Source organism: Heterodontus francisci, chromosome 29, assembly GCF_036365525.1.
Source record: "Heterodontus francisci isolate sHetFra1 chromosome 29, sHetFra1.hap1, whole genome shotgun sequence".
NCBI classification, from domain to species: domain Eukaryota; kingdom Metazoa; phylum Chordata; class Chondrichthyes; order Heterodontiformes; family Heterodontidae; genus Heterodontus; species Heterodontus francisci.
This window is the reverse complement of record NC_090399.1, coordinates 16,473,502-16,497,237: the sequence shown is the minus strand read 5'-3', so window position 1 is coordinate 16,497,237 and position 23,736 is coordinate 16,473,502. Positions and strand designations below refer to the sequence as shown.

Below are 23,736 nucleotides of genomic sequence, written 5' to 3'. Positions count from 1 at the left end.
TGTCTAAGGAGCCTTGGTGCATTGCTGCAGTGCATCTTGTAGATGGTACACACTGCTCCCACTGTGCGCTGGTGGTGGAGGGAGTGAAAGTTTGTGGATGGGGTGCCAATCAAGCGAGCTGCTTTGTCCTGGATGGTGTCAAGCTTCTTGAGTGTTGTTGGAGCTGCATCCCATCCAGGCAAGTGGAGAGTATTCCATCAAACTCCTGACTTGTGCCCTGTAGATGGTGGACAGACATTGGGAGTCATAAGGTGAGTTGCTGGCCACAGAATTCCCAGCCTCTGACCTGTTCTTGTAGCCACAGTATTTATGTGGCTGGTCCAGTTCAGTTTCTGGTCAATGGTAACTCCCAGGATGTTGATAGTGGGGCATTCAGCGATGGTAATACCATTGAACATCAAGGAGAGATGGTTAGATTCTCTCTTGTTTGAGATGTTCATTATCTGGTGCTAATGTTACTTGCGGCATATTAGCTCAAGCCCGGATGTTGTCCACTTCTTGCTGCATCTGAACATGGGCTGCTTCAATATCTAAGGAGTCATGAATGACGCTGAATATTATGCAATCATCAACGAACATCCCCACTTCTGACCTTATGATGAAGGGAAGGTCATTGATGAAGCAGCTGAAAATGGGTGGGACCAGGACACTACCCTGAGGAACTCCTGCAGCGATGTCCTGGGACTGAGATGATTGACCTCCAACAACCATAACCATCTTCCTTTGTGATAAGTACTTCTCCAACCAGTGGAGAGTTTTCCCGCTGATTCCCATTGACTCCAGTTTTGCTAGGATTCATTGATACCATACTTGGTCAAATGCTGCCTTGATGTCAAGGGCAGTCACTCTCACCTCACCTCTGGAATTCAGCTCTTTTGTCCATGTTTGGACCAAGGCTGTAATGAGGTCAGGAGCTGAGTGACCCTAGCAGAACCCAAATTGAGCATCAGTGAGCAGGTTATTGCTGAGCAAGTGCAGCTTGATAGCATTGTCGATGACCCCTTCCATCACTTTGCTGATGATCGAGAGTAGATTGACAGGGCGGTAATTGGCCGGGTTGGATTTGTCCTGCTTTTTGTGTATAACACGTACCTGGGCAATTTTCCACACTGCTGGGTAGATGCCAGTGTTGCAGCTGTACTGGAACAGCTTGGCTAGGGGCGCAGCAAGTTCTGGAGTACAGGTCTTCAGTACTTATTGTCAGATTATTGTCAGGGCCCATAGCCTTTGCAGTATCCAGTGCCTTCAGCCGTTTCTTGATATCATGTGGAGTGAAAAAACTCTTCATTGAACCAGGGTTGGTCCCCTAGCTTGATGGTAATGGTAGAGTGGGGGATATGCCGGGCCATGAGGTTAAGATTGTGGTTGAAATCAGATTGAGTGAAGCTGGCATCTGTGATGCTGGGGACTTCAGGAGGAGGCCGAGATGGATCATTCACTCGGCACTTCTGGCAGACGATGGATGCAAATGCTTCAGCCTTTACTTTTGCACTAATGTGCTGGGCTCCCCCATTGTTGAGGATGGGGATAGTTGTGCAGCCTCCTCCTTCTGTTGTTTAATTGTCCATCACCATTCACGACTGGTGTGGCAGAATTGCAGAGCTTAGATCTGATCTGTTGGCTGTGGAATTGCTTAGCCCTGAAGATCACATACTGCTTCCACTGTTTGGCACACAAGTAGTCCTGTGTCGTAGCTTCACCAGGCTGACACCTCATTTTAAGGTATGCCTGGTGCTGCTCCTGGCATGCCCTCCTGCTCTCTTCATTGAACGAGGGTTGGTGCCCCACTTGATGGTAATGGCAGAGTGGGCGATATGCCAGGCCATGGGGTTACAGATTGTGGTTGAGTACAATTCTGCTGCTGCTAATGGCCCACAGCGCCACGTGTGACAAGAATCCAAGTGTTAGAATTGAAGTTTGACAAGGATTTGAGTGTGAGATTTGAAAGGTGACAAGAATAGGAGGGACAATTGAAATGTGACAAGGATCAAAAAGAAAAAGGAAGCATTCATAAGGGCTGGAAGGCTAGGAACAGACGAATCCCTTGAGGAATATAAAGACAGCAGGAAGGAACTTAAGCAAGGAGTCAGGAGGGCTAAAAGGGGTCATGAAAAGTCATTGGCAAAGAGGATTAAGGAAAATCCCAAGGCTTTTTATACGTATATAAAGAGCAAGAGGGTAACCAGGGAAAGGGTTGGCCCACTCAAGGACAGAGGAGGGAATCTATGCTTGGAGCCAGAGGAAATGGGCGAGGTACTAAGTGTGTACTTTGCATCAGTATTCACCAAAGAGAAGGACTTGGTGGATGATGAGCCGAGGGGAGGGAGTGTAGATAGTCTCACTCATCTCATTATCAAAAAGGAGGTGTTGGGTGTCTTGCAAAGCATTAAAGTAGATAAGTCCCCAGGGCCTGATGAGATCTACCCCAGAATACTGAGGGAGGCAAGGAAAAAAATTGCTGGGGCCTTGACAGAAATCTTTGCATCCTCATTGGCAACAGGTGAGGTCCCAGAGGACTGGAGAATAGCCAATGTTGTTCCTTTGTTTAAGAAGGGTAGTAAGGATAATCCAGGAAATTATAGACTGGTGAGCCTTACGTCAGTGGTAGAGAAACTATTAGAGAGGATTCTTCGGGACAGGATTTACTCCCATTTGGAAAGAAACGAACTTATTAGCGAGAGGTAGCATGGTTTTGTGAAGGGGAGGTCGTGTCTCACTAACTTGATTGAGTTTTTTGAGGAAGTGACAAAGATGATTGATGAAGGAAGGGCAGTGGATGTTATCGATGTGGACTTCAGTAAAGCCTTTGACAAGGTCCCTCATGGCAGACTGGTGCAAAAGGTGAAGTCACACGGGATCAGAGGTGAGCTGGCAAGATGGATACAGAACTAGCTCAGTCATAGAAGACAGAGGGTAGCAGTGCAAGGGTGCTTTTCTGAATGGAGGCATGTGACTAGTGGTGTTCCGCAGGGATCAGTGCTGGGACCTTTGCTCTTTGTAGTATATATAAATGATTTGGAGGAAAATGTAGCTGGTCTGATTAGTAAGTTTGTGGACGACACAAAGGTTGGTGGAGTTGCGGATAGTGATGAGGATTGTCAGAGGATACAGCAGGATATAGATCGGTTGGAGACTTGGGCGGAGAAATGGCAGATGGAGTTTAATCCGGACAAATGTGAGGTAATGCATTTTGGAAGGTCTAATGTAGGTGGGAAGTATACAGTAAACGGCAAAACCCTTACGAGTATTGACAGGCAGAGAGATCTGGGCGTACAGGTCCACAGGTCACTGAAAGTGGCAACGCAGGTGGATAAGGTCGTCAAGAAGGCATACATCATGCTTGCCTTCATCGGTCGGGGCATAGAGTATAAAAATTGGCAAGTTATGCTGCAGCTGTACAGAACTTTAGTCAGGCCACACTTAGAATATTGCGTGCAATTCTGGTCGCCACACTACCTGAGGACGTGGAGGCTTTGGAGAGGGTACAGAAGAGGTTTACCAGGATGTTGCCTGGTCTGGAGGGCATTAGCTATGGGGAGAGGCTGGAAAAACTCGGATTGTTTTCACTGGAACGACGGAGGTGGAAGGGCGACATGATAGAGGTTTACAAAGTTATGAGCAGCATGGACAGAGTGGATAGTCAGAAGCTTTTTCCCAGGGTGGAAGAGTCAGCTACTAGGGGGCATAGGTTTATGGTGCGAGCGGCAAAGTTTAGAGGGGATGTGCGAGGCAAGTTCTTTGCACAGAGGGTGGTGAGTGCCTAGAACTTGCTGCCGGGGGAGGTGGTGGAAGCAGGTACTATAGCAACATTTAAGAGGCATCTTGACAAATACGTGAATAGGGTGGGAATAGAGGGATACGGACCCCGGAAGTGCAGCAGGTTTTAGTTTCGGCAGGCATCAAGATCGGCGCAGGCTTGGAGGGCCGAATGGCCTGTTCCTGTGCTGTACTGTTCTTTGTTCTGAGTGTGAGAATTAAGTGTGATTTGGATCTGAGTGAGATTTGAAGTGTGACAAGGATCTGAGTGTGAAAATTGAAGTGTTCCAAGGATGAGTGTGAGAATTAAAATCTGACAAGGATCTGAGTGTGAAATTCGAAATGCGCACGGATTTGAGTATGAGATTTGAAGTGTGATAGGCGGGAAACTCAATGCCACTTTTAACGATATATAGCATTATGGTATTCCACTTAAAGAGAAAAATTACATCCATTTAGTTTAAACTGTAGAGTTCTGGCCCTCTTATCATCCGAATAGCTTGCTCAGTCCTTGCACTCTGCCGCTAATTCACCCATGGCAACCAAGTAAAACCAGCTGCTTTTTTGCCTCAGTTTCTCCAGGCCCCACCCCTGTCTCAGCTTCATCAGTCTCATGGGTCACAGGCTACCAGTCTTAATCTTCCTGGCAGGGAACTCAGCCTGCTTTTGCTCTCTGCTTCACTCGTCGTCATCCAGTTCACTCACTTTCAACCCTAGATCCACCCCGACCCGAACAATTCCAAGTGCTGTCCTCCAGCTCTGCCTGGCCAGGCAGTCGAAAATAGTAGTGGTGGGGGCTGAGTGGGTCACGCTTGAGCAGGCCTGCAACTACTCGGGCAAGTGCAAGGCCAGAAGCTGGAGTGCGAGCTCAGCAGACCTGAAACCGTAGAGACCGTAGAACTGGGCATATCTGCAGATGGAAGCTCGGATGTGAGGGGAAGGCCGGATGGACACAAAGCTGCATTGATGGGAGTGGGGAGGTTAAGCATGTCTTACTCTGGGAGCTTGAGTCCCAATGATGCAGGGGGTCAGGCAGGCCCAAAGCTGTTTCAAGGGGAAGATGGTAGCACAGAACTAGTAATCCAGAGGTCCATGCCAATGCCCTGGGGATATGGGTTCATGACAACTGGAAGAAATTAAATTTCATTAATAAATTCAATTAATTAATAAAAATCTGGAATTGAAAGCTAGTCCATGAAACTATCAGCGATTGTCATAAAAACCCATGTGGTTCACTAATGTCTTTTGTGGAAGGAAATCTGCCATCCTTACCTGGTCTGGCCTACATATGACTCCACAGACTCTCAGCAATGTGGTTGCCTCTGAAATGGCCTAGCAAGCCACTCAGTTGTCACGGGCAATTAACGATGGGCAACAAATGCTGGCCTTGCCAGCGACGCCCACATCCCATGGAAGAATTTTTTTAAAAAGGGTCAAACAGACCCGAGACTGGAACAGGGTCCAAAAGGCCTAAAAGCTGGAGTTGAGGGTGAGTAGGCCCATGCTTCATCTCTTACAAAACTAAGAAGCAATGAGCGACAGAGCTTTGGCAAAATTGAACATTTCGTGGGCGCATGTGGAATCATTTCAACACTTGATCTTCTATCAAGCACAGCAAACATTTACAATTCTTTACCTACTAAGAAAAACATTACACACTACAAGACAGGCTGTTCAGAACAATTTTTTTTAATGTTTTCATCACAGGCAATAATAACCATAATTAAATTTATTTAAAAAACTTTATACAAATCCAGTTTTAATACTAAGATATTCCAACAAAGCTAATATTTAATTTATATGCAGGCAATTACACTGCTAACTAAAAAGGTCAATTTCTAGTTGTCTTACAACCTCATTTTTTGGGGTTTTCCAAATAGGCACTACTAAATAATCATTAAGTTACATATTTTGTGTTAAAGACTGGAAAACATGGCTCTCCCCACTCACATCGGACAATACTTTTTATATTACAATACAACAATACTGTAGGTCATCATGGCAGAATAGAAGATGCAACGTACACACACTCAAGTGCATACACGTACACACATCCACGGTTGGAAATAAAACAGTGTTTACCAGTAACGATACTCTGAGGGGAAATCGGCCAATACCAGCACAGAGTCATGGGGCAACTACAAGGAAGCACTACAGCCACTACTAGAGTTACATGGAGATAGCGGGCAGTCACTGCTAACATCGTGACAATAGTGTCACACGGAGATAGCGGACAGTCACTACTGGCACCGTGAATTTAGCATCATATGGAGATAGCGGACAGTCACTACTAGCACCGTGACAATAGTGTCACACGGAGATAGCGGACAGTCACTACTAGCACCGTGACAATAGTGTCATACGGAGATAGCGGACAGTCACTACTAGCACCGTGACTATAGTGTCACATGGAGATAGCGGACAGTCACTGCTAACATCGTGACAATAGTGTCACACGGAGATAGCAGGCAGTCACTACTAGCACCGTGACAATAGTGTCACACAGAGATAGCGGACAGTCACTACTAGCACCGTGACAATCGTGTCACACGCAGATAGCGGACAGTCACTACTAGCACCGTGACAATAGTGTCACACGCAGATAGCGCACAGTCACTACTAGCACCGTGACAATAGTGTCACACGCAGATAGCGGACAGTCACTACTAGCACCGTGACAATAGTGTCACATGCAGATAGCGGACAGTCACTACTAGCACCGTGACAATAGTGTCACACGGACATAGCGTAAAGTCACTGTTAGCTCAGAGTGACAATACTATCACTTGGAGTAACTGTACAGTTGCTCCCAGTACAGCGTGGCATTCCACACAGAGTAAGTGAACTCTCACGCCCAGCACAGATTGACAGTAAGTCACATGGAGTAATTGGATAGTCACTACCAGCACAGAGTTACCTGACACAAGCAGTAATTAGACAGTCATTACCAGCAGAGCCATGAGTAGGTGCTGGCCACCATCAAAACTTTGCTCCGACCACATCGAGGTACCAAGCGTTAGTCTCTTTCATCGGAAAGCAAGCAACTCTTCCAATCCCGCCACAAAAAAACCCGATCTTGTGAATCTCCTATTTCTGTGCCAGTCCATTTTGCTGAAAGCATTCTGTGTAACCTTTGGATAATTATTCCCCAGGACCACTCAGGTACTCAATCTCTCTCTTGCTGAAACGTCCCAACATTTTTCTGTTGTAGACTTTGACTGCTTACCGACCACCCTCCAACACTTCACCTGAAAGTAGGCACGAATGAAAGTAGGCAAGGAGGATATTCGACCTTGGGTGGTCATACCACTATATACAGTCATGCTCTCACCTGATGGGGCTAATTTTAACTTAACTCACGGGCGGGAATCCCACGCGATCGGGCGGAGTGCCAGTTTGACACCCCGCCAGTGACTGAAACCAATATAGTCAGGGAGGGGTGCAAAAGCAGCGCTGCACTTGATCCTGTCAGTTACCACACGGGCGGGTTATCTTAAAATGACATATGCATATATATATATATATATAAAACTTGCAGACTGGGCAGTTAAGTGGCAAATGAACTTCAACATAGATAAATGTGAGGTAGCACTTTGGTAGGAAAAATAAAAACATCATCTACACCTTAGAAAATAAGAAACTGAATGGGGCAGAAGAGCAAAGGGATCTAGGGATACAGGTAAACAAATCATTAAAAGCAACATCGCAGGTCAGCAAGACAATTAAAACTGTTAACAAAGCACTCGGATTTATTTCTAGGGGTATAGAATTCAAAAGGTCATGTTAACATAAATAGGAGCAGCAGTAGGCCACATAGTCTTTCGAACCTGCTCCCCATTTAATAAGATCACGTCTGATCTTCGATCTCAACTCCACTTGTCTGCCCAATCCCCATATCCCTTGATGCCCTTAGAACCTACCAATTAATCTCAGGCTTTAACATACTGAACGACTAAGCATCCAGAGCTCTCTGGCGTAAATAGTTCGCAACCCTCTGTGTGAAGAAATCTTTCCCTATTTGGCCAACCCCTTATTCTAAGACTGTGCCACTAGTCCTAAACTCTCCAGCCAGGGGAAAACAGCCTCTCAGCATCTACCCTGTCAAGCCCTCTCACAACCTTATGTTTCAATGAGATCATCTCTCATTCTTCTAAACTCCTGAGTGTTGGCTCATTTTACACAATCTCTTCTCAAAGGACAGCCCTCTTATCCCAGGAATCAATCTCGTGAACCTTTGTTGCTCTGTTTCTAAGGCAGGTATACTTCCTTAGGTACAGAAACCAAAACTGTACACAGTATTCCAGCTGTTATCTCACCAAAGCCCTATACAATTGCAGCAAGACTTCCTTACCCTTGTAGTCCAATCTCATTGCAATAAAGGCCAACATACCATTTGCCTTCCTAATTGTTTGCTATACTTACACGTTAACTTTCTGTGTTTCTTGTACAAGGTCACTCAAATCCCTCTGAACACCAGCATTTAATAGTTTCTCACCATTTAAAAATACTCTGTTTTTCTATTCTTCCAGCCAAAGTGAATGGCCTCACATTTCCCCACATTATATTCCATCTGCCACCTTCTTGCCCACTCATATAACCGATCTATATCTCTGCTTAAGTAATATTTAAGTAACATTCGCGCCACACGGGTGTCACCAATACAGAGTCTAACCACCTCCCTTTGGCATTCAACAACATTACCATTTCCGAATCTCTCACCATCAACATCCTGGGGAGTGGCAACCATTGACCAGAAACTTAACTTGTCCAGCCACATAAATACTGTGTCTATAAGAGCAGGTCAGAGGTTGGGTATTCTGTGGCGAGTGACTCACCTCAACAGGGTGAGGGCAGATTGACATGGGAGAATGATATTATAGCTATTACTGAGACAGGGCTGAAAGGGCAGACGAGATAAGAGAGGGGAGTTAAAAAGGAGTGGGGGGGGGGGGGTCGCAATATTGATTAAAGAAACAATTATAGCTGTGAGGAGGGATAATACGGTATAAGGATCATCAAATGAGGGCATATGGGTTGAATTGAAGAATAAAAAAGGGGCAATCATACTACTGGACGTGCACTATAGATCCCATAGAACTCCAAACAATCAGAAGACATAGAAGAGCAAATGTGCAGGCAAATCTCTGAGAAATGCAAAAACAATAGGGCAGTAATAGTGGGGGATTATAACTACCTTAATATTAACTGGAATAGAACTAGTGTGAAAGGCACAGAGGGAGCAGAATTCTTAAAATACATACAGGAAAACATTTTTTTTTAGCCAGTACGTTGCAAGCCCAACATGAGAGGGGCCGGTTCTGTACTTAGTTTTAGGGAATGAAGCTGGGCAGGTGGAAGGGGGATTAGTTGGTGAGCACTTTGATGGAAGTGATCATAATTCGGTTAGATTTAGGGTAGTTAAGGAAAAGGACAAAGATAGACCAGAAATAAAAGTTCTCAATTGGGGAAAAACTAATTTTACTAAGCTGAGATGTGATTTAGCACAGTGGCGCAGTGGTTAGCACCGCAGCCTCACAGCTCCAGGGACCCGGGTTCGATTCCAGGTACTGCCTGTGTGGAGTTTGCAAGTTCTCCCTGTGTCTGCGTGGGTTTTCTCCGGGTGCTCCGGTTTCCTCCCACAAGCCAAAAGACTTGCAGGTTGATAGGTAAATTGGCCATTATAAATTGTCACTAGTATAGGTAGGTGGTAGGGAAATATAGGGACAGGTGGGGATGTTTGGTAGGAATATGGGATTAGTGTCAGATTAGTATAAATGGGTGGTTGATGTTCGGCACAGACTCGGTGGGCCGAAGGGCCTGTTTCAGTGCTGTATCTCTAATCTAATCTAGTCACAGTCATAGAGTCATTTACAGCACAGAAGGAGGCCATTCAGCCCATTGGGTCCATGCCAGCTCTCCACAGAGCTATTCAGTCAGTCCCACTCCTCCGCACGATCCCCGTAGCCCTGCAAGTCTATTGCCTTCAAGTGGCCAATTTCCCATTGTCTCCACTTCCACCATCCTTCTGGGCAGCAAGTTCCAGGTCATTACCACCCGCTGCGTAAAAACATTCTTCCTCATATTCCTGCAGCTCTTGTCCAAAACTGCCAATCTGCATCCTCTAGTCCTTGTACCATTAGTTAATGGTTTAACTTATCTAAGCCTGTCATAATCATGTACACTTCTATGAAATCTCCCCTCAAGCTCCTTTGTTCTGAGAACAACCCAGCTTTTCCAACCTAACCTTGTAACTAAAATCCCCCATCCCTGGAACCATTCTGGTAAATCATCTCTGCACCCTCTCAAGGACCCTCACATCCTTCCTAAAATGGACTGGAAACGGTAAGTCAGTGCCAGATCAGTGGGAGGCATTCAAGGAAGAGATAGTGAGGGTTCAGAGCAACTACGTTCGCTTAAAGAAAAAGGGTGGATGTCAAGGGGCTTAAAGGAGAGGATAAAGAAAAAAAGGGTAGCTTATGCCAGATACCAAAGACTCAATACTGCAGAAAACCTAGAGCAGTATAGATAGTGTAAGGGTGAAATTAAAAAGGAAATTAGGAAAGCAAAGAGAGGGCATGAAAATATATTAGCAAGGAAAATCCAAAGATTTTTTTATAAATACATAAAGAGCAAGAAGATAACAAAAGAAAGAATAGGGCCTATTAGGGACCTAAAGAATGATCTGCGTGTGGAGGCAGCGGACGTTGGTATGGCTCTTAATGAATACTTTGTGTCTGTTTTCACAAAAGATAGGAACAATACAGACATTGCAATCAAGGAGGAGAAGTGTCAAATATTAGGTAAAATTAACATGGTGAGAGAGGAAGTATTAAGGGGTTTAACATCTTTGAAAGTGGACAAATCCCCAGGCCCAGATGAAATGGGGGCATAGATATAGGATAAGAGGTAGGAGGTTTGGAGGGGATTGGAGGGGAAACATTTTCACTCAGAGGGGTGTGGGGACCTGGAACTCTCTGCCTGAAAGGGCAGTAGAGGCAGAAACCCTCATAACATTTAAAAAGTACTTAGCAATGCACTCGATGTGCCGTAACCTACAGGGCTACGGACCAAGAGCTGGAATAGCTGGGATTAGGCTGGATGCCTACTTGTTGACCAGCGCTGACACAAAGGGCCGAATGGCTACCTTCCCTGCTGTAAATTTCTATTATCCTATCACCTCCTGACTTCCACAAATAGGGAGTGTGATGGAATACTCTCCACTAGCCTGAATGAGTAAGCAACTCCGACAACACTCAGGAAGCTCAACATCATTCAGGACAAAGCAGCCCACTTGATTGGCACCCCAACCACAAGCTTAAACATTGAGTCCCTTCACATCAGTGCACAGATGCACTGCAGCAACTTACCAAGGATTTTTTGACAGCACCTTCCAAACCCGCGACCTCTACCACCTAGAAGAACAAGGCAGCAGGTGCATGGGAACACCACCACCCACAAGTTCCCCTCCAAGCCACACACCGTCCTGATGTGGAACTATATCGCCGTTCCTTCACTGTTGCTGGGTCAAAAACCTGGAACTCCCTCCCTGACAGTATTTACGGGCACATGGACTGCAGCGATTCAAGAAGGCAGCTCACCACCACCTTCTCGGGGGGCAATAAGGGACAGGCAATTAATGCTGGCTTTGCTAGTGACACCCATGACCCATGAGTGAATAACGTGTGAGACCCTGGTCAGAGTATTGTGAACATATCTGGTCTCTGTGCTATAAAAAGGACATAGAAGCACAGGAGAAAGTGAAAGTGAAAAAAAATTTAAAAGGATGCGACCAGAACTGAGAGATTACCGATCCTGGGAAACATTGAACAGGTTCTGTAGAAAAAAGACTTAAGAGGTGCTCTGATAGAGGTCTTTAAAAATTATGAATGGGTTGGACAGGGTAGATGTGGAGACAATGTATCCACTTTTGGGAGAATCCAAATCTAGAGACCTCACCCCCCCACCTCCCCCTGTAAATACCAGATTAATGCTAATTTACCCATAAATCCAGTCGGGCAATAAAGGAGAAATTTCTTTACCTAGAGAGTGGTGAGAATGTAGAACTCACTACCACAGCAAGCGGTTCAGGGGAATAGCTTAGATTCATTTAAAAGGAAACTGGACGAGTACATGAGCGAAAGGGGAATAGAAAGACATGCTGAAAGGTTGAGATGAGGTAGATGAAAGGGGAGTATAAACACTCACACAAATGACTGGCCCATTTCTGTGTTGCATATTCTAATTAGTTCTATGTAATATATACATACACACACATATATACACAAATACAAACATATACATAATATATATATATATTTCCACAATTATCCTATACTATACCCTAAAATGTAACTATCACCTCAGTAGGAATTGTAAAAATCCAACCTTGGCCCCCTGTGGTCTATTAGAAAACAGGTTCCTCCCCATCAAATGTGTATGACAATTTCAGGAATTTGCACTTCCCAAGGATATTGCAACAAAGACACAGGTGAATTTTGAAAATTTAAAATAGAAACATAAAACAAACAGGTTTGTCAACTTCTGAAAGAAAGACTGGCATTTATGATCTCACAACATCCCAAAGTGCTTTACAGTCAATTAAGTACTTTACAAGCAAGAAGCTTGTCAGTGCTATCGTACTGAACTGTGTGGTTTAGTTGAAAGGAAAGGCTAATGTTTGGATAGGGATTCCTAGCCACACTCAAATAGCAAAGGACACCCCAACATCTCATTTCCAGCCCTGGAATTAAGGTGTTAACGTCTAAAAGGTTCAGAGGTCAGCACCAGAATGAGTCATCTTACTGCCTTGTAACATAGCACAGTGGCGCAGTGGTTAGCACCACAGCGACCCAGGTTTGGTTCTGGGTACTACCTGTGTGGAGTTTGCCAAGGTCTTCCTGTAACCTGCACAGGTTTCCTCTGGGTGCTCTGGTTTCCTCCCACATGCCAAAGACTTGTGGGTTGATAGGTAAGTTGGCCATTGTAAATTGCCCCTAGTGTAGGTAGGTGGTAGGAGAATTGTGGGGATGTGAGAGGGAAATGGGATTAATGTAGGATTAGTATAAATGGGTGGTTGATGGTCAGCACAGACTCAGTGGGCCGAAGGGCCTGTTTCAATGCTGTATCTCTCTCTCCATGACTTACCCCTCAGACTGACCCACTCCCAGCTGCACTTTGGTCACAAAAGGAATTAGGTCTTAGGGTTGCCAAACGTCTGAGTTTGCCCTGGAATTAAAGCCTAATCTCTAGGACACTGTTGTGAGCATCTGGGAGACAAATCATAAGGCTTAGAAAAAAATTAGGGGTTTCTAAAAAAATAAATTCTTTGGTTACTGGTTATAAAAATATCTGAGATGTGAACAAAATGGTCTGTTTGACAGCCAGTCAAAAATTATCCAATCGATTAAGGAAGAATTCATTTATTTATCGACTGGCTGTGGAAAGGCAGAACACCACAAGCATGGACACGCTGGGTGAGCAATGGCAGTAAGGAGGCTGGGGGTCAATGTGATGACATCTCCAGGAATGCGCCCAACCAGAGCTGGCATCCCTATATTTCTGTGAGAGTCCCATGAAATTCACTAGTACCTTACAGTCCAGGTAGAATACTGTAATCCTTGACATTTGAATTTCGCAGTGTCTCCTGCATATTTTAAATGACCTCTCGGTCTGTTAGCAAAGCTCAGGGGCTAGCCACCAGTCTCCCAGCGCCTCCATGGGATACGTCGGCAGGGATGAGTAGCCCTACGTGTTTTTGCATGGGCAGAGCTTGCAAAGCCAAGGAGCCTGGGCTAAATCTGGTCTAAAATCAGTATGACCCAAGCCAAATCAGTATGACCCAAGCCAAAATCAGTATGACCCTTCATCCAGCAGATACCTGGTTAGAATCCAGCTCATTGCCCATAGTACTATCCCTTTCGAAGAGGGAGTCACCAGGAGCGTAGCCCATTCTACCCAGCCAATGAAGGACTAGCATTGCTCAGGGGTCCAGACTGAGTAACTGCCACCTGTCCACGGGACCTATGCACTCCTAGCCTTAGCCAATGGAAAATGAAGATGGACATACAGCACAGAAAGATGCCATCTGGCCCATCTTCCCCATACCAGCCATTAGAAAGAGGTATCTAATGAGTCCCATTCTTGCCCTATAGCCCTGCAAATTTTTCCTTTGTAACAGCATATCCAATTTTTTTTTTTAAAGTTACTGCTGAATTTTGTGAATGAAGGGCAGGTTATGGGCAACTTAGACTTTAATGGATTCTTTATCACATATGCTATATGTTACACAGATGAACCGTCCTGTATATCCCTAATATATAAGAGTCTTATGTATCGCATGCACTTCCTATTAAGTGTCACCCCTAATTCCTGTGCACTTTCTCCATCACACAATGCTGATGATCTGCCCATTGTTATAAAGTTGTGAATCATCTAACAAACCATTAGTGGCATGGGAGATCTGCTAGTGCGCATGTGTACAAAATCACACTTCCAAGCGTGCAACTTATGAAAAATAATGCAGCGCTTGAAATTCTGTGAGGGATCTCTTCATCTTTATTCCGCAAATTCCAGTGAATTAGTGTAAACAGCCACAGTCACCATTTCCCTGGAGGTCCCACTGGACTTTTGTTGGAGCTATGGTTGGAGAGCTCCCATGGCCACTGTCTTTCCCTTACTGGTTTCTGCCCATTGGGGAACCAGAAATTTACAGGCACCCGCCAACCTACTGAATCCCCTCACCCATGGCCACTGCTGTCCCTTTGATCCCAGGATGAAACCTATTTATAGCATTCCAGATGCTGTGATCTGAAAGGGGATCGACCAGGTCTCTCACAGATGCGTCTAAGCAGCAAAATAATACTTCACATGCTGTAATGCTTTTGGCTTTGAAAACCAGGGCAACAATCTGACTTTCCATAAGCATTGTTGTGAGATACACTAGGGGTGCAAATGGACACAGTGGCTGGGGAGACATAAAACAGGCTGAATCGCTTTTACCACCCATTATACCACACACCCAATATTCAGCTCCACTCCAGTTAATGGGAGTGAATATTTCATAGGGTAGATAATGGGTAACTGTTGAGATTGCGTCCCACTCATGTCCAATTAAAATCCCAATGTGTATTGAATTTTACATAACTCATGGAGGTATAATGCTCCCGAGCACTTTGTATAGGACACCATGCCTATCACCTAGATATGTCTTACTATGCAACACTGAGCAACACTATACCTGTACACTACACAGTCACGAGACCTTTTCTGCAAACAATTCTGCCCTGAAAATTCCACTGGACTTTCCTGCCAGGGAACAGCTGGAGAAATGGTAGCAACAGCCCTCTGCACCATTTCCTCCCTCTGGGCTTTTCTGCTGGAACTCCTGCTAAAGTCGTGGTTGGAGATCGGGGGGAGAAGCCACAGGGAGGCGGAATATCCAAGGCCTCCGTTATGACGTTTGGACCAAAAGAGTATTGGCGCTTGACTTAAAAATAAAGGGCAGAGGAACCTGCCTGGAGGTCCAGCAATGCCTGGACAAGAGGACAGGCAATTAACCTTTAATATTAGGTGGGTGGCAGGAGACAAGGAATGGCACCTGGGAGTTCTGACACAGGGGGCACTTGGCTGTTGCATGCAGAGGACAATTGTGCTGGTAGGAGTGGGTTGTCATTGGGGGAGGCGGTGCAAGTTTGCAATTTTCCGTCCAATAATTTGAGTGTCACTGTACCAATGTGTCCAAGGACTGGAAACAGGAAAATCGTCCCCTAAGGTATATCCGCCAAAAAACATTAGCCTGTCTTCAGTGGACCTGCAGCATTTTCTGTTTTTATTTGAGATTCCAAGTGCTTCAAAGTTTGCTGTCCCTTTTTTCTCTTCCCCCCCCCCCACCCACCCCCTCAACACTAAAGTGATGCCTTTGAAGAAGAAACTGGGTTTAGTTGTCAGCTTTATAGGTTTATGCCCGTGTAATATTTGGCGCCTCATCCCGCCTCTCCAAATTATCTCCGAGCGCTCAGCGGGCAATGAATTACTCACAGTGCAGTGGACCGTTATGCGGGCAAGTGCGATTTTTGTGCACAGCAAGATCCCGACAACTCCCAAGTTAATCTGTCTTTTTTTTGGTGGAGGGCTGAATGTTGGTCAGGAGATCAGAACTGCACCTCCCCACCCCACCCCACCCCCAAGCCCTCCCTGGTCTTCTTCATGGAGTGTCACAGGGTATCCTACATCCGTTGGAACAGGCGGAGTGAGCCATGTTTCAGTGGTAGCTTTCTGCTTCGGAGTCGGGACGTTATGGGGTAGAGCCCTATTCCAGACAGAAACAACTAGCTCCTCGGCCTCTCAACACTTGGTTGATGTATAGTGTGACGCTCAGGTCCGATAGCCGCACCCCCGCCACTCCTCCCCCACTGCCAATCTGGTTATCTGAGTAGGGAATAGCAAGTCAGAACAAGAGCATGAAGGAGATTTTATATAGAATTTACAGCATAGAAACAGGCCTTTCAGCCCAACAGCTCTCTACCAGCGCTTATGTTCTCCACGACCCTCCTCCCAGCCTTCATCAAACCCCATCAATATATCCTTCTATTCATTTCTCCCCCATGTATTTATCCAGCTTCCCCTTGAAAGCATCTATGCTATTGGCCTAGACTGCTTCATGTGATAATTCCACATTCTAACCACTCTCTGGGTCAAGAACCTTTCCCTGAATTCCCTATTGGATTTATTAGTGACCATCTTATATTTATGGCACCTAGTCTGGTTTCCTGTTGGTGGAAACATCTCTACAGAAGAGCCCCAGCTTGTATGACCTCTTAGTGTTCATTACAAATCCCAGAGCTCGATCTGCTGAATGTAAAACAGCGGAAGAAATGGATTGTCTCATGTGTTACTGGGCATAGATTAGGAGAAGACTGGAACAGGCCAGAGGTTTAACATCTCAGTCACGAAACAGTACCTCTGACTGAGTAAATTTCGGACTCCAAGTCCTTGGGGGAAGGGGAAGGGGAGGGGGAGGGCTGTGTGGTGGGAGGGTTTGTAAAGAGAATCTCTCCCCTCCTCCTCCTGACACCACTGATTCTTGCTGGATTGGAGTCCCACAAGAGCTGGCTCAGCTTAAGTACCTCACCCCCACAGTGGTCATTTCTCATCAGTGACCCTCCAGGTAGCGATCCTGGACTCACACCAGCATCGACAGACATCGGTTTACCAGCAGGAGCTGATGAACAGCATCAGTGACAGGAAACTTAGCCAATTTATATTCTGAAATAAGGCATTACAGGAATGATATCAGAACCGAGAGATTATAATCATCAGGAAAGGCAGAACTGTTGTGGGGGCTCTTTGCTCTTAAAAAGAGAGAAGGCCGAGAGATAACGTGACGGAGATCTTTAAAATTATGAAGGGGTTTGATTGGATAAACATAGAGATGTTTCCACTTGTGGAGGAGACCAGAACTAGTGGCTATAAAAATAAGATAGTCACCAATAAATCCAATAGGGAATTCAGGAGAAACTTCTTTAGCAGAGAGTGGTGGGAATATGAAACTCGGTCCACAGGGAATTGTGGCAAACAGCATAGATGCATTTGAAGAGAAGGTAGATAAGGATATGGGGGAGAAAAAAAATAGGATATGCAAATAGGGTGAGGTGAAAGGAGGCATGTGTAGAGCATAAACACTTGGTTAGGCTGGATGGCCTGTTTCTGTATAATCTACATAGCACAGAAATTGCTATATAAAAATGTCCTGACCTTATTCAGGGCACCTCTGTTGGACAATGGAAACTGGTGGACACCTGAAATTTTCCACATTTTTCTCTTCCAGCAATAACCAGGACACAAGAATGAAAAACGTTATTGCTGGAATTTAGGGGGAGATTTCCCTTGGACTTACAGGATTGATTGGGCACAATTAATACAGGAAAATAGGGTGTGGAGGAGTGTACATCTTTCCATCCATTAATGAGATGCACTCCTCTTCCCCCTCCCTGTATTTCCTGCAGTCGCGTGACCCAGTATGTCCAGGTGCAGCGATAGGAAGATCTAGACCCCACTGTATGCAATGAAGCAGTGGCTTGCCCAAGACCATACCAAAATATGAGCAGGTAGATCGGGGATTTAGGATAATTGGGAGTGGAGAGAATTCTTTGACCTTCAAGTTATTCCTTTTAGGGGCAATTTCCAACTAGCAAACTGAAAAAAATTGCATACAGTGCTTTTCATGACGTCAGGGCATCACACAGCACTTTACAGCCAATTACTTCTGAAGTGCAGTCAGTGTTGTAATGTAGGAAATACACAACCACTAATTTGTGCACAGCAAGTTCCCACACAGAGCAATCTGATAATGACCAGATCACGTGTTTTTAGTGATTTTGGTTGAGGGATGAATATCGGCCCCCGGGACGCCAGAGATAACGCCCCTTTTCTTTGAAATACTGCCATGGGGAACATTTAAATCCACCTGAGAGGGCAGACCGGACCTCAGTTTAACATCTCATCCGAAAGATGGCACCTCCGACAGTGCAGCACTCCCTCAGTACGGCACTGCAGCGTCAGGCTAGATTAGACGCTCAGGTCTCTGGGGTGGGGATTTGAACCCAAGACCTCCTGCCTCCAAGGTGAGAGTGCTGGCGAGATAATTGTCATTCTAAATAGAGAGACTGAATTTCTTAACAGATTCCAGCTATATTTTACATTCCTTCACTGAGGATTGGCAATTGGCAAACTTACATCATGATGACAAATGTGCCTGATGACGTGAAAAGAGGAATCGGCAAACCCCAACTGAAAGCAAACAACCTCATACGGTGAGCAGCTTGCCTGCTGCAAGCTTAACTGCACAACATGATAGTCGACACAAAACACTTGAACATCATCAAGAGTGAAAGGGTGGGGGAGGGTTGGAAACAGGACAGAATTCTCGGTGCCCAACAATACTGCGCCGAGGTTGGTATTTGCAACCTAGCTCCCTCTCACTCACTGGCGGACTTGTGAATCCCCGGGTTGTGGGGGGGGGTGTCTCCGCTGGTCCGGATCACCAACTCCAGCAGGACTGGTGGCGGGGGGGGGTGGGAAGAGAAAACTAGCAGGGCTATCGACAGTTTCACCCTGGGACATGTGAAAGGGTGCCCCTTGCCCTCTTCCCCCCGCCCTCCCCCACCCCCATTAGGAACTGCTGGTGCTAATGTTTTATTATATTTTCTCCCTTCTGGAGAAGCCCCATTGTGGCACGACTGAAATCAGCTCATTCACAGGATCACACAGCGCAGGAGGCAGCCATTCAGTCCATCGTACCCCTGTCGGCTCTTTGAAAGAGATGTCCAATTAGTCCCACTTGCCACTGCTCTTTCCATGTTTAATCCCCGGGGGCGGGGGGTGGGGGTGGGGGGGAGGGAAGAATGTCGGAAAAGTTTCTCCGATCCCAACAATCCGCGGTACAGCCTTCTTGGAATCAAGACCTGGGGCAAGACTTTGGGACTTCCCTGCCACCCCCCCCTCCCTTCAATTGAAAACAAAAGTGGGCAGCACTGGTGTAGGAAGCACTTGATTCAGGCCCAACTGTGCTGGCACAGTTATCTAGACTATAACATATAAACTTCTGATGCCCAGTAAACTATAGTACATTTACAGTATAAATTCCAAAACCGCATTCTTCCTAAATAAATTAATATTTCTACTACATTAAAACTATATACTGCCACAGATACATTAGTCAGCGAGGGAGGGTGGGGATCAGAGAAGAGTGACCAGGAGGCTCAACGGACAAAACTTTTTTTCACTATAGAAAGGAGGGCCAACGGGAGACACTCTGAGCGCAATTTTAACCTAACCCGCCAGCTGGATCAATGGAGAGTAAAATCAGGGCAAGGTTTTCCCTGTCAAGTGGGTTAGGTTAAAATTAGGCCCTTATAGAACCACAGAGAATAAGAGGAGGCCATTTGTCCCATCCTGTCTGTGCTACCTCTTTGAAAGAGTGAGCCGATTAGTTTCGCTCACCTGCCCTTTCCTCACAGCCCTGACACAGGCCTTCAAAAATAATGGAAGGTATCAATGAGGTGAAATTAGTAAGGAAGCTACCTATCTTGTATTAGGATCAGAGGCCAGAGGATACAGGTACAACACACTCCGGGAGCACGGTGAGAGATGAGGGAATATGGCTCCAAGCCACCACCTCAGGAGAAGGGGACCAAAATTCCTGAGAAAGGACTTGATTTGGGACCAGTTGGAAATTTAGCAAGAAGCTGGATTGATAGCTGTTGAGAAGGGGGACCGAGGATTATAGAAGCATTTAACACGACTGAAACCCTCATCCACGCCTTTGCTGCCTCTAGACTCGACCATTCCAATGCACTCCTGGCCGGCCTCTGTAAACTTGAGCCCATCTAAACTTCTGCCATCCATACCTTAATTCGCACCACATTCACCCATCACCCCCTTGTGCTCGCTGACCTACAATGTCTCCCAGTCCAGCAGTACCTTTATTTTAAAATTCCCATCCTTGTTTTCAAGTCCCTCCGTGGCCTCGCCCCTCCCTACCTCAGTAACCTCCTCCAACCCTACAAGCCCGCGATCTCTGAGCGCCTCCAATTCTTGCCTCTTACACAGGATATGCAGCACAGACGCAGTCCATGCCAGCTTCTATGCTCCACTCGAGCCAGCTCCTGCCTTTCCTCATCCAACTCCATCAGCCTAACCCTTTATTCCCTTCTCCCTCATATGTTTATCCAGCCTTCCTCTTGCGCATTCCCCGATATTCAACGCTCCACCACTGGGGACCATGCCTTCAGCTGCCTGGGACCCTAGGCTCTAAATTCCCTCCCTGAACCTTTCCGCCTCTGTCTCATTTTTCAAACCTACCCCTTTGACTGGATTTGGTGGTCACCTGTCCAAGTATCTCCTCTTGTGGCTTGGCTTCACATCTTGTTGGATAACGCTGTTGCGAAGCACCTTGGGGCTGTTTTACTATAATCAAAGGCTCTATATAAATGCAAGTTGTTGTTGAGGTTCAAGTATAAAAGCAATTCTGGAGTCTGTGGTGGTGGGAACTGTCGAGAGGTTTAAGGTCCACGCGCAAACTAAACACGCAGTACAATTGTTGGATTATTAAATGCACCCACCCCCACACTGCATTCCAAGAGGGCAGTACTGTTGTTCATGACAACGGACTCTGTCCCTCAAGGCAGAATGCTGCACTAGCTGCCAAATTCTTATGAGAAACTCGCGTTTGCAGAATAACAGACTGAAGCAGGCAGTGAATGAGCTCACTACTTGAGGCCACACCAGCGCCAATGAGCTTCCTCGTGGTTAACCCGCTAATACACAGTGGGCAGTAAAAGCCCCCGATTGAAGTCTCCACTTTCTGGGGGTTGTTAACGGTGCGAATGTCCGACGGGGGACTTGGGTTGACCTCAGTCGGCAGATCTCACCGTTAACTGTGAACAATTACAGGAGGTGGTCGGAAAATGGAGACCTCTGGAGGGCTCCAGTCAGCGGACTGCACTGAACGCTCACTTTCCGACTGCCACCCGAGACCGCTAACAGTGCGAGCAGCTGCCTGAAGTTCCACCGTTGCCTGGAAATCAGTCGGAGGGCACTGAACTGCACAAAATAGCCAGCACGCTAAATATGTTTTAATTGGTGCCTTTGGCTATGGGAAATAATTCGAGCTATTTGCCTGATATAGGCAGCTGTGATTGTTAAGTGAAGACAGTGGGAGTGGAGGGGGCTGTACATGGATTTTGCCTTGTTGAAAAAGCTCAATGCCCATTTAGTGATACGACTGGGTTGGGCCTACAGCTCTGTCATGTGGTGAAAGCAGCCTTGTGGCTATTGATGGTAGCAGGGGTTGGCCAGAGGAGGGGAGACACAGGGGCTCAGGCATCAACCTACCCTCGTGCTTCGACCAGCTCCTGCTAATGTTTGTTTTAGGAGATCATAGAATCATTTACGGCACAGAAGGAGGCCATTCGGCCCATCGAGTCCATGCCAGCTCTCCATAGAGCCATCCAGTCAGTCCCGTTCCCCCCGCTCTATCCCCGCAGCCCTGCCTAACCCTTGGATAGATGAATATTTAGGAGGAAAAGGCCATGGGGCCCAAATAAGCCCACCCCGTTCCCAGAGACCCACATCTCTCCTGTCCTGTAAACCTCTCGTATCTAGTTACCTCGGTCTCCCCGTCTCGTAAAACTCTCCCCCTTGTATCTCATCAACCTACTGTGTCTCCCCACTCCCCCAACAATTTATTTTCCCTTTCCCTTCTTCGCGAAGCCGTCGTAATTTCCTCTGCCTTTATCTCGATCTCCAACAAGAAAATGGCCAGGTCCAATTCTGTCCCCTCCTTTCAGCCAGAGTCACTCAATAGAAACTGGGAGTGGGAAACCTCTTTGATTTCTTCCTCCCCTTCCTAGCCCAGCTGCGACTACAGGTGGGACTGAGGGCCTTCCCGGACTGTATGGTTCAGTTCCAGGCTGATCAACCAGGGGGGAGGGGGCGGCACTTGCAATCGTGCGGAAAGAGATCTGTTGGAAAACGGCAATAAACCCTTACCGCGTTCACATTTTAATACTGGGGTTAGTCATTTTTGCTAACTGAGCCAGGTATCAAATGGAGAGTTTGATGCAACCGGTCGGGAGTCTGGCGTGTTGGGAAATCACTGGTTGAAGAGCTCATGTGAAATGTATTCTGCCAAGAGAGAGCGAGAGCGGTCAGGAAAGCTATCTGACCTCCTCTTACGAGATCCATCCAGAAAAGCCTACACAGATCCCCCTCATCGCAGCATCCACATGATCATTCTCTCAGCTGACTTGCTACTACTATCTTACACAGAATGTAATTCTAAATGACAATCACTTCCAGAGATGGCTCCCGACATTTGGCATCCCCCTTTTGACCCTGGTGTCTCACTGTCCAATTATTACAACAACAACTTGCATTTATATCTCAGCTTTGACATAGTGAAGAATCCCAAGGTGCTTCATGGGAGCACTGTCAAACAAAGTGTGACACCGAGCCACATAAGCAGATATTAAGCAGAGGGGGCCAAAAAGCATGGTCAAAGAGGTAAGTTTTAAGGACAGCCTTAAGAGGAGAGAGGTCGAGAGGTTCAGGGAGGGAGTCTGAGCTTAGGGCCGCAGCATCTGAAGGCATGGCCACCAAGTAGGTAGCTCTTAAGATCACCCCCACAGTTGGTTTCTCAAAAGCTTGAAAAACAAGTCCACATTTCCCCTGCCCTTCCACATAACTTCCGACATAAGCTGACCAATCAGCCTTGCAGACCAATCTGCAGTGCCTCCAAGGCTTCAGTACCATCCTCATGTCTTGTCACCAAAACTCAACTAAGCACTTGATGTAGGATCTGGCCAGAGCGCTATACACTTTCAACAAGTCCTTCCTACTCCAATGTATCCATATATCAGCGTTCTACTTCACCACTATCCTCAGTCTTGTTCAACTTCCCCATGACTATTACAACACAATTCATACAGTACACGACACTTGACTGTTCTGCCAGTGTGCCTCTCCGCTGCTCTGTATTGAACTGAATCTGCCCTTTTCAGATTGATCTGGCTGACTTTGTAAGCCCATGACTGCTTCATCAGACCTGACCAATACCTGGCCTACCCCACCACTTCTAAACAGCCAATCTGTATTCAGTTTCAGACTCCAAGGTGCTGTGTATCAATTAGGAAATAGTCAGGAGTTCCACCACTGAGCCCTGGGTCAATACTTTACCAACCCCCCTATGTCACTGGGCCCACCGCAGGAAGACGACTGGTGACTACGACGGAAAAGCGTCGCAGTGGTGCTAGCAGAAAGCAGAGGGGCAGTGGAGAGGCAGTTGTACGCTGCATCTAAGTGCTGTAGCTGACCTGGAGACTGCTTGATGGTAAAAGTTCGGGGTGGGGGGGGGGGGGGGGGTGGGGTAGAAGTGCGTTAATGAAAAACAACAAAAAGCAATCTGTTCTCCAGCGCTGAAAT

At 46.4% G+C, this 23,736-nt stretch overlaps 1 protein-coding gene across 1 annotated transcript in view; it reads right to left on the bottom strand.

Moving 5' to 3' along the window:
• The window catches only part of LOC137346164 (zinc finger and BTB domain-containing protein 43-like), a 41,211-nt gene extending 17,558 nt beyond the window's left edge, over positions 1 to 23,653 (bottom strand). The window contains exon 1 of the mRNA XM_068009518.1: positions 20,617 to 23,653. The gene's annotated coding sequence lies outside the window, so the exon portion shown is untranslated. The remainder of the gene's footprint in view (positions 1 to 20,616) is intronic.
• Between the last annotated feature and the right edge of the window lie 83 nt (positions 23,654 to 23,736).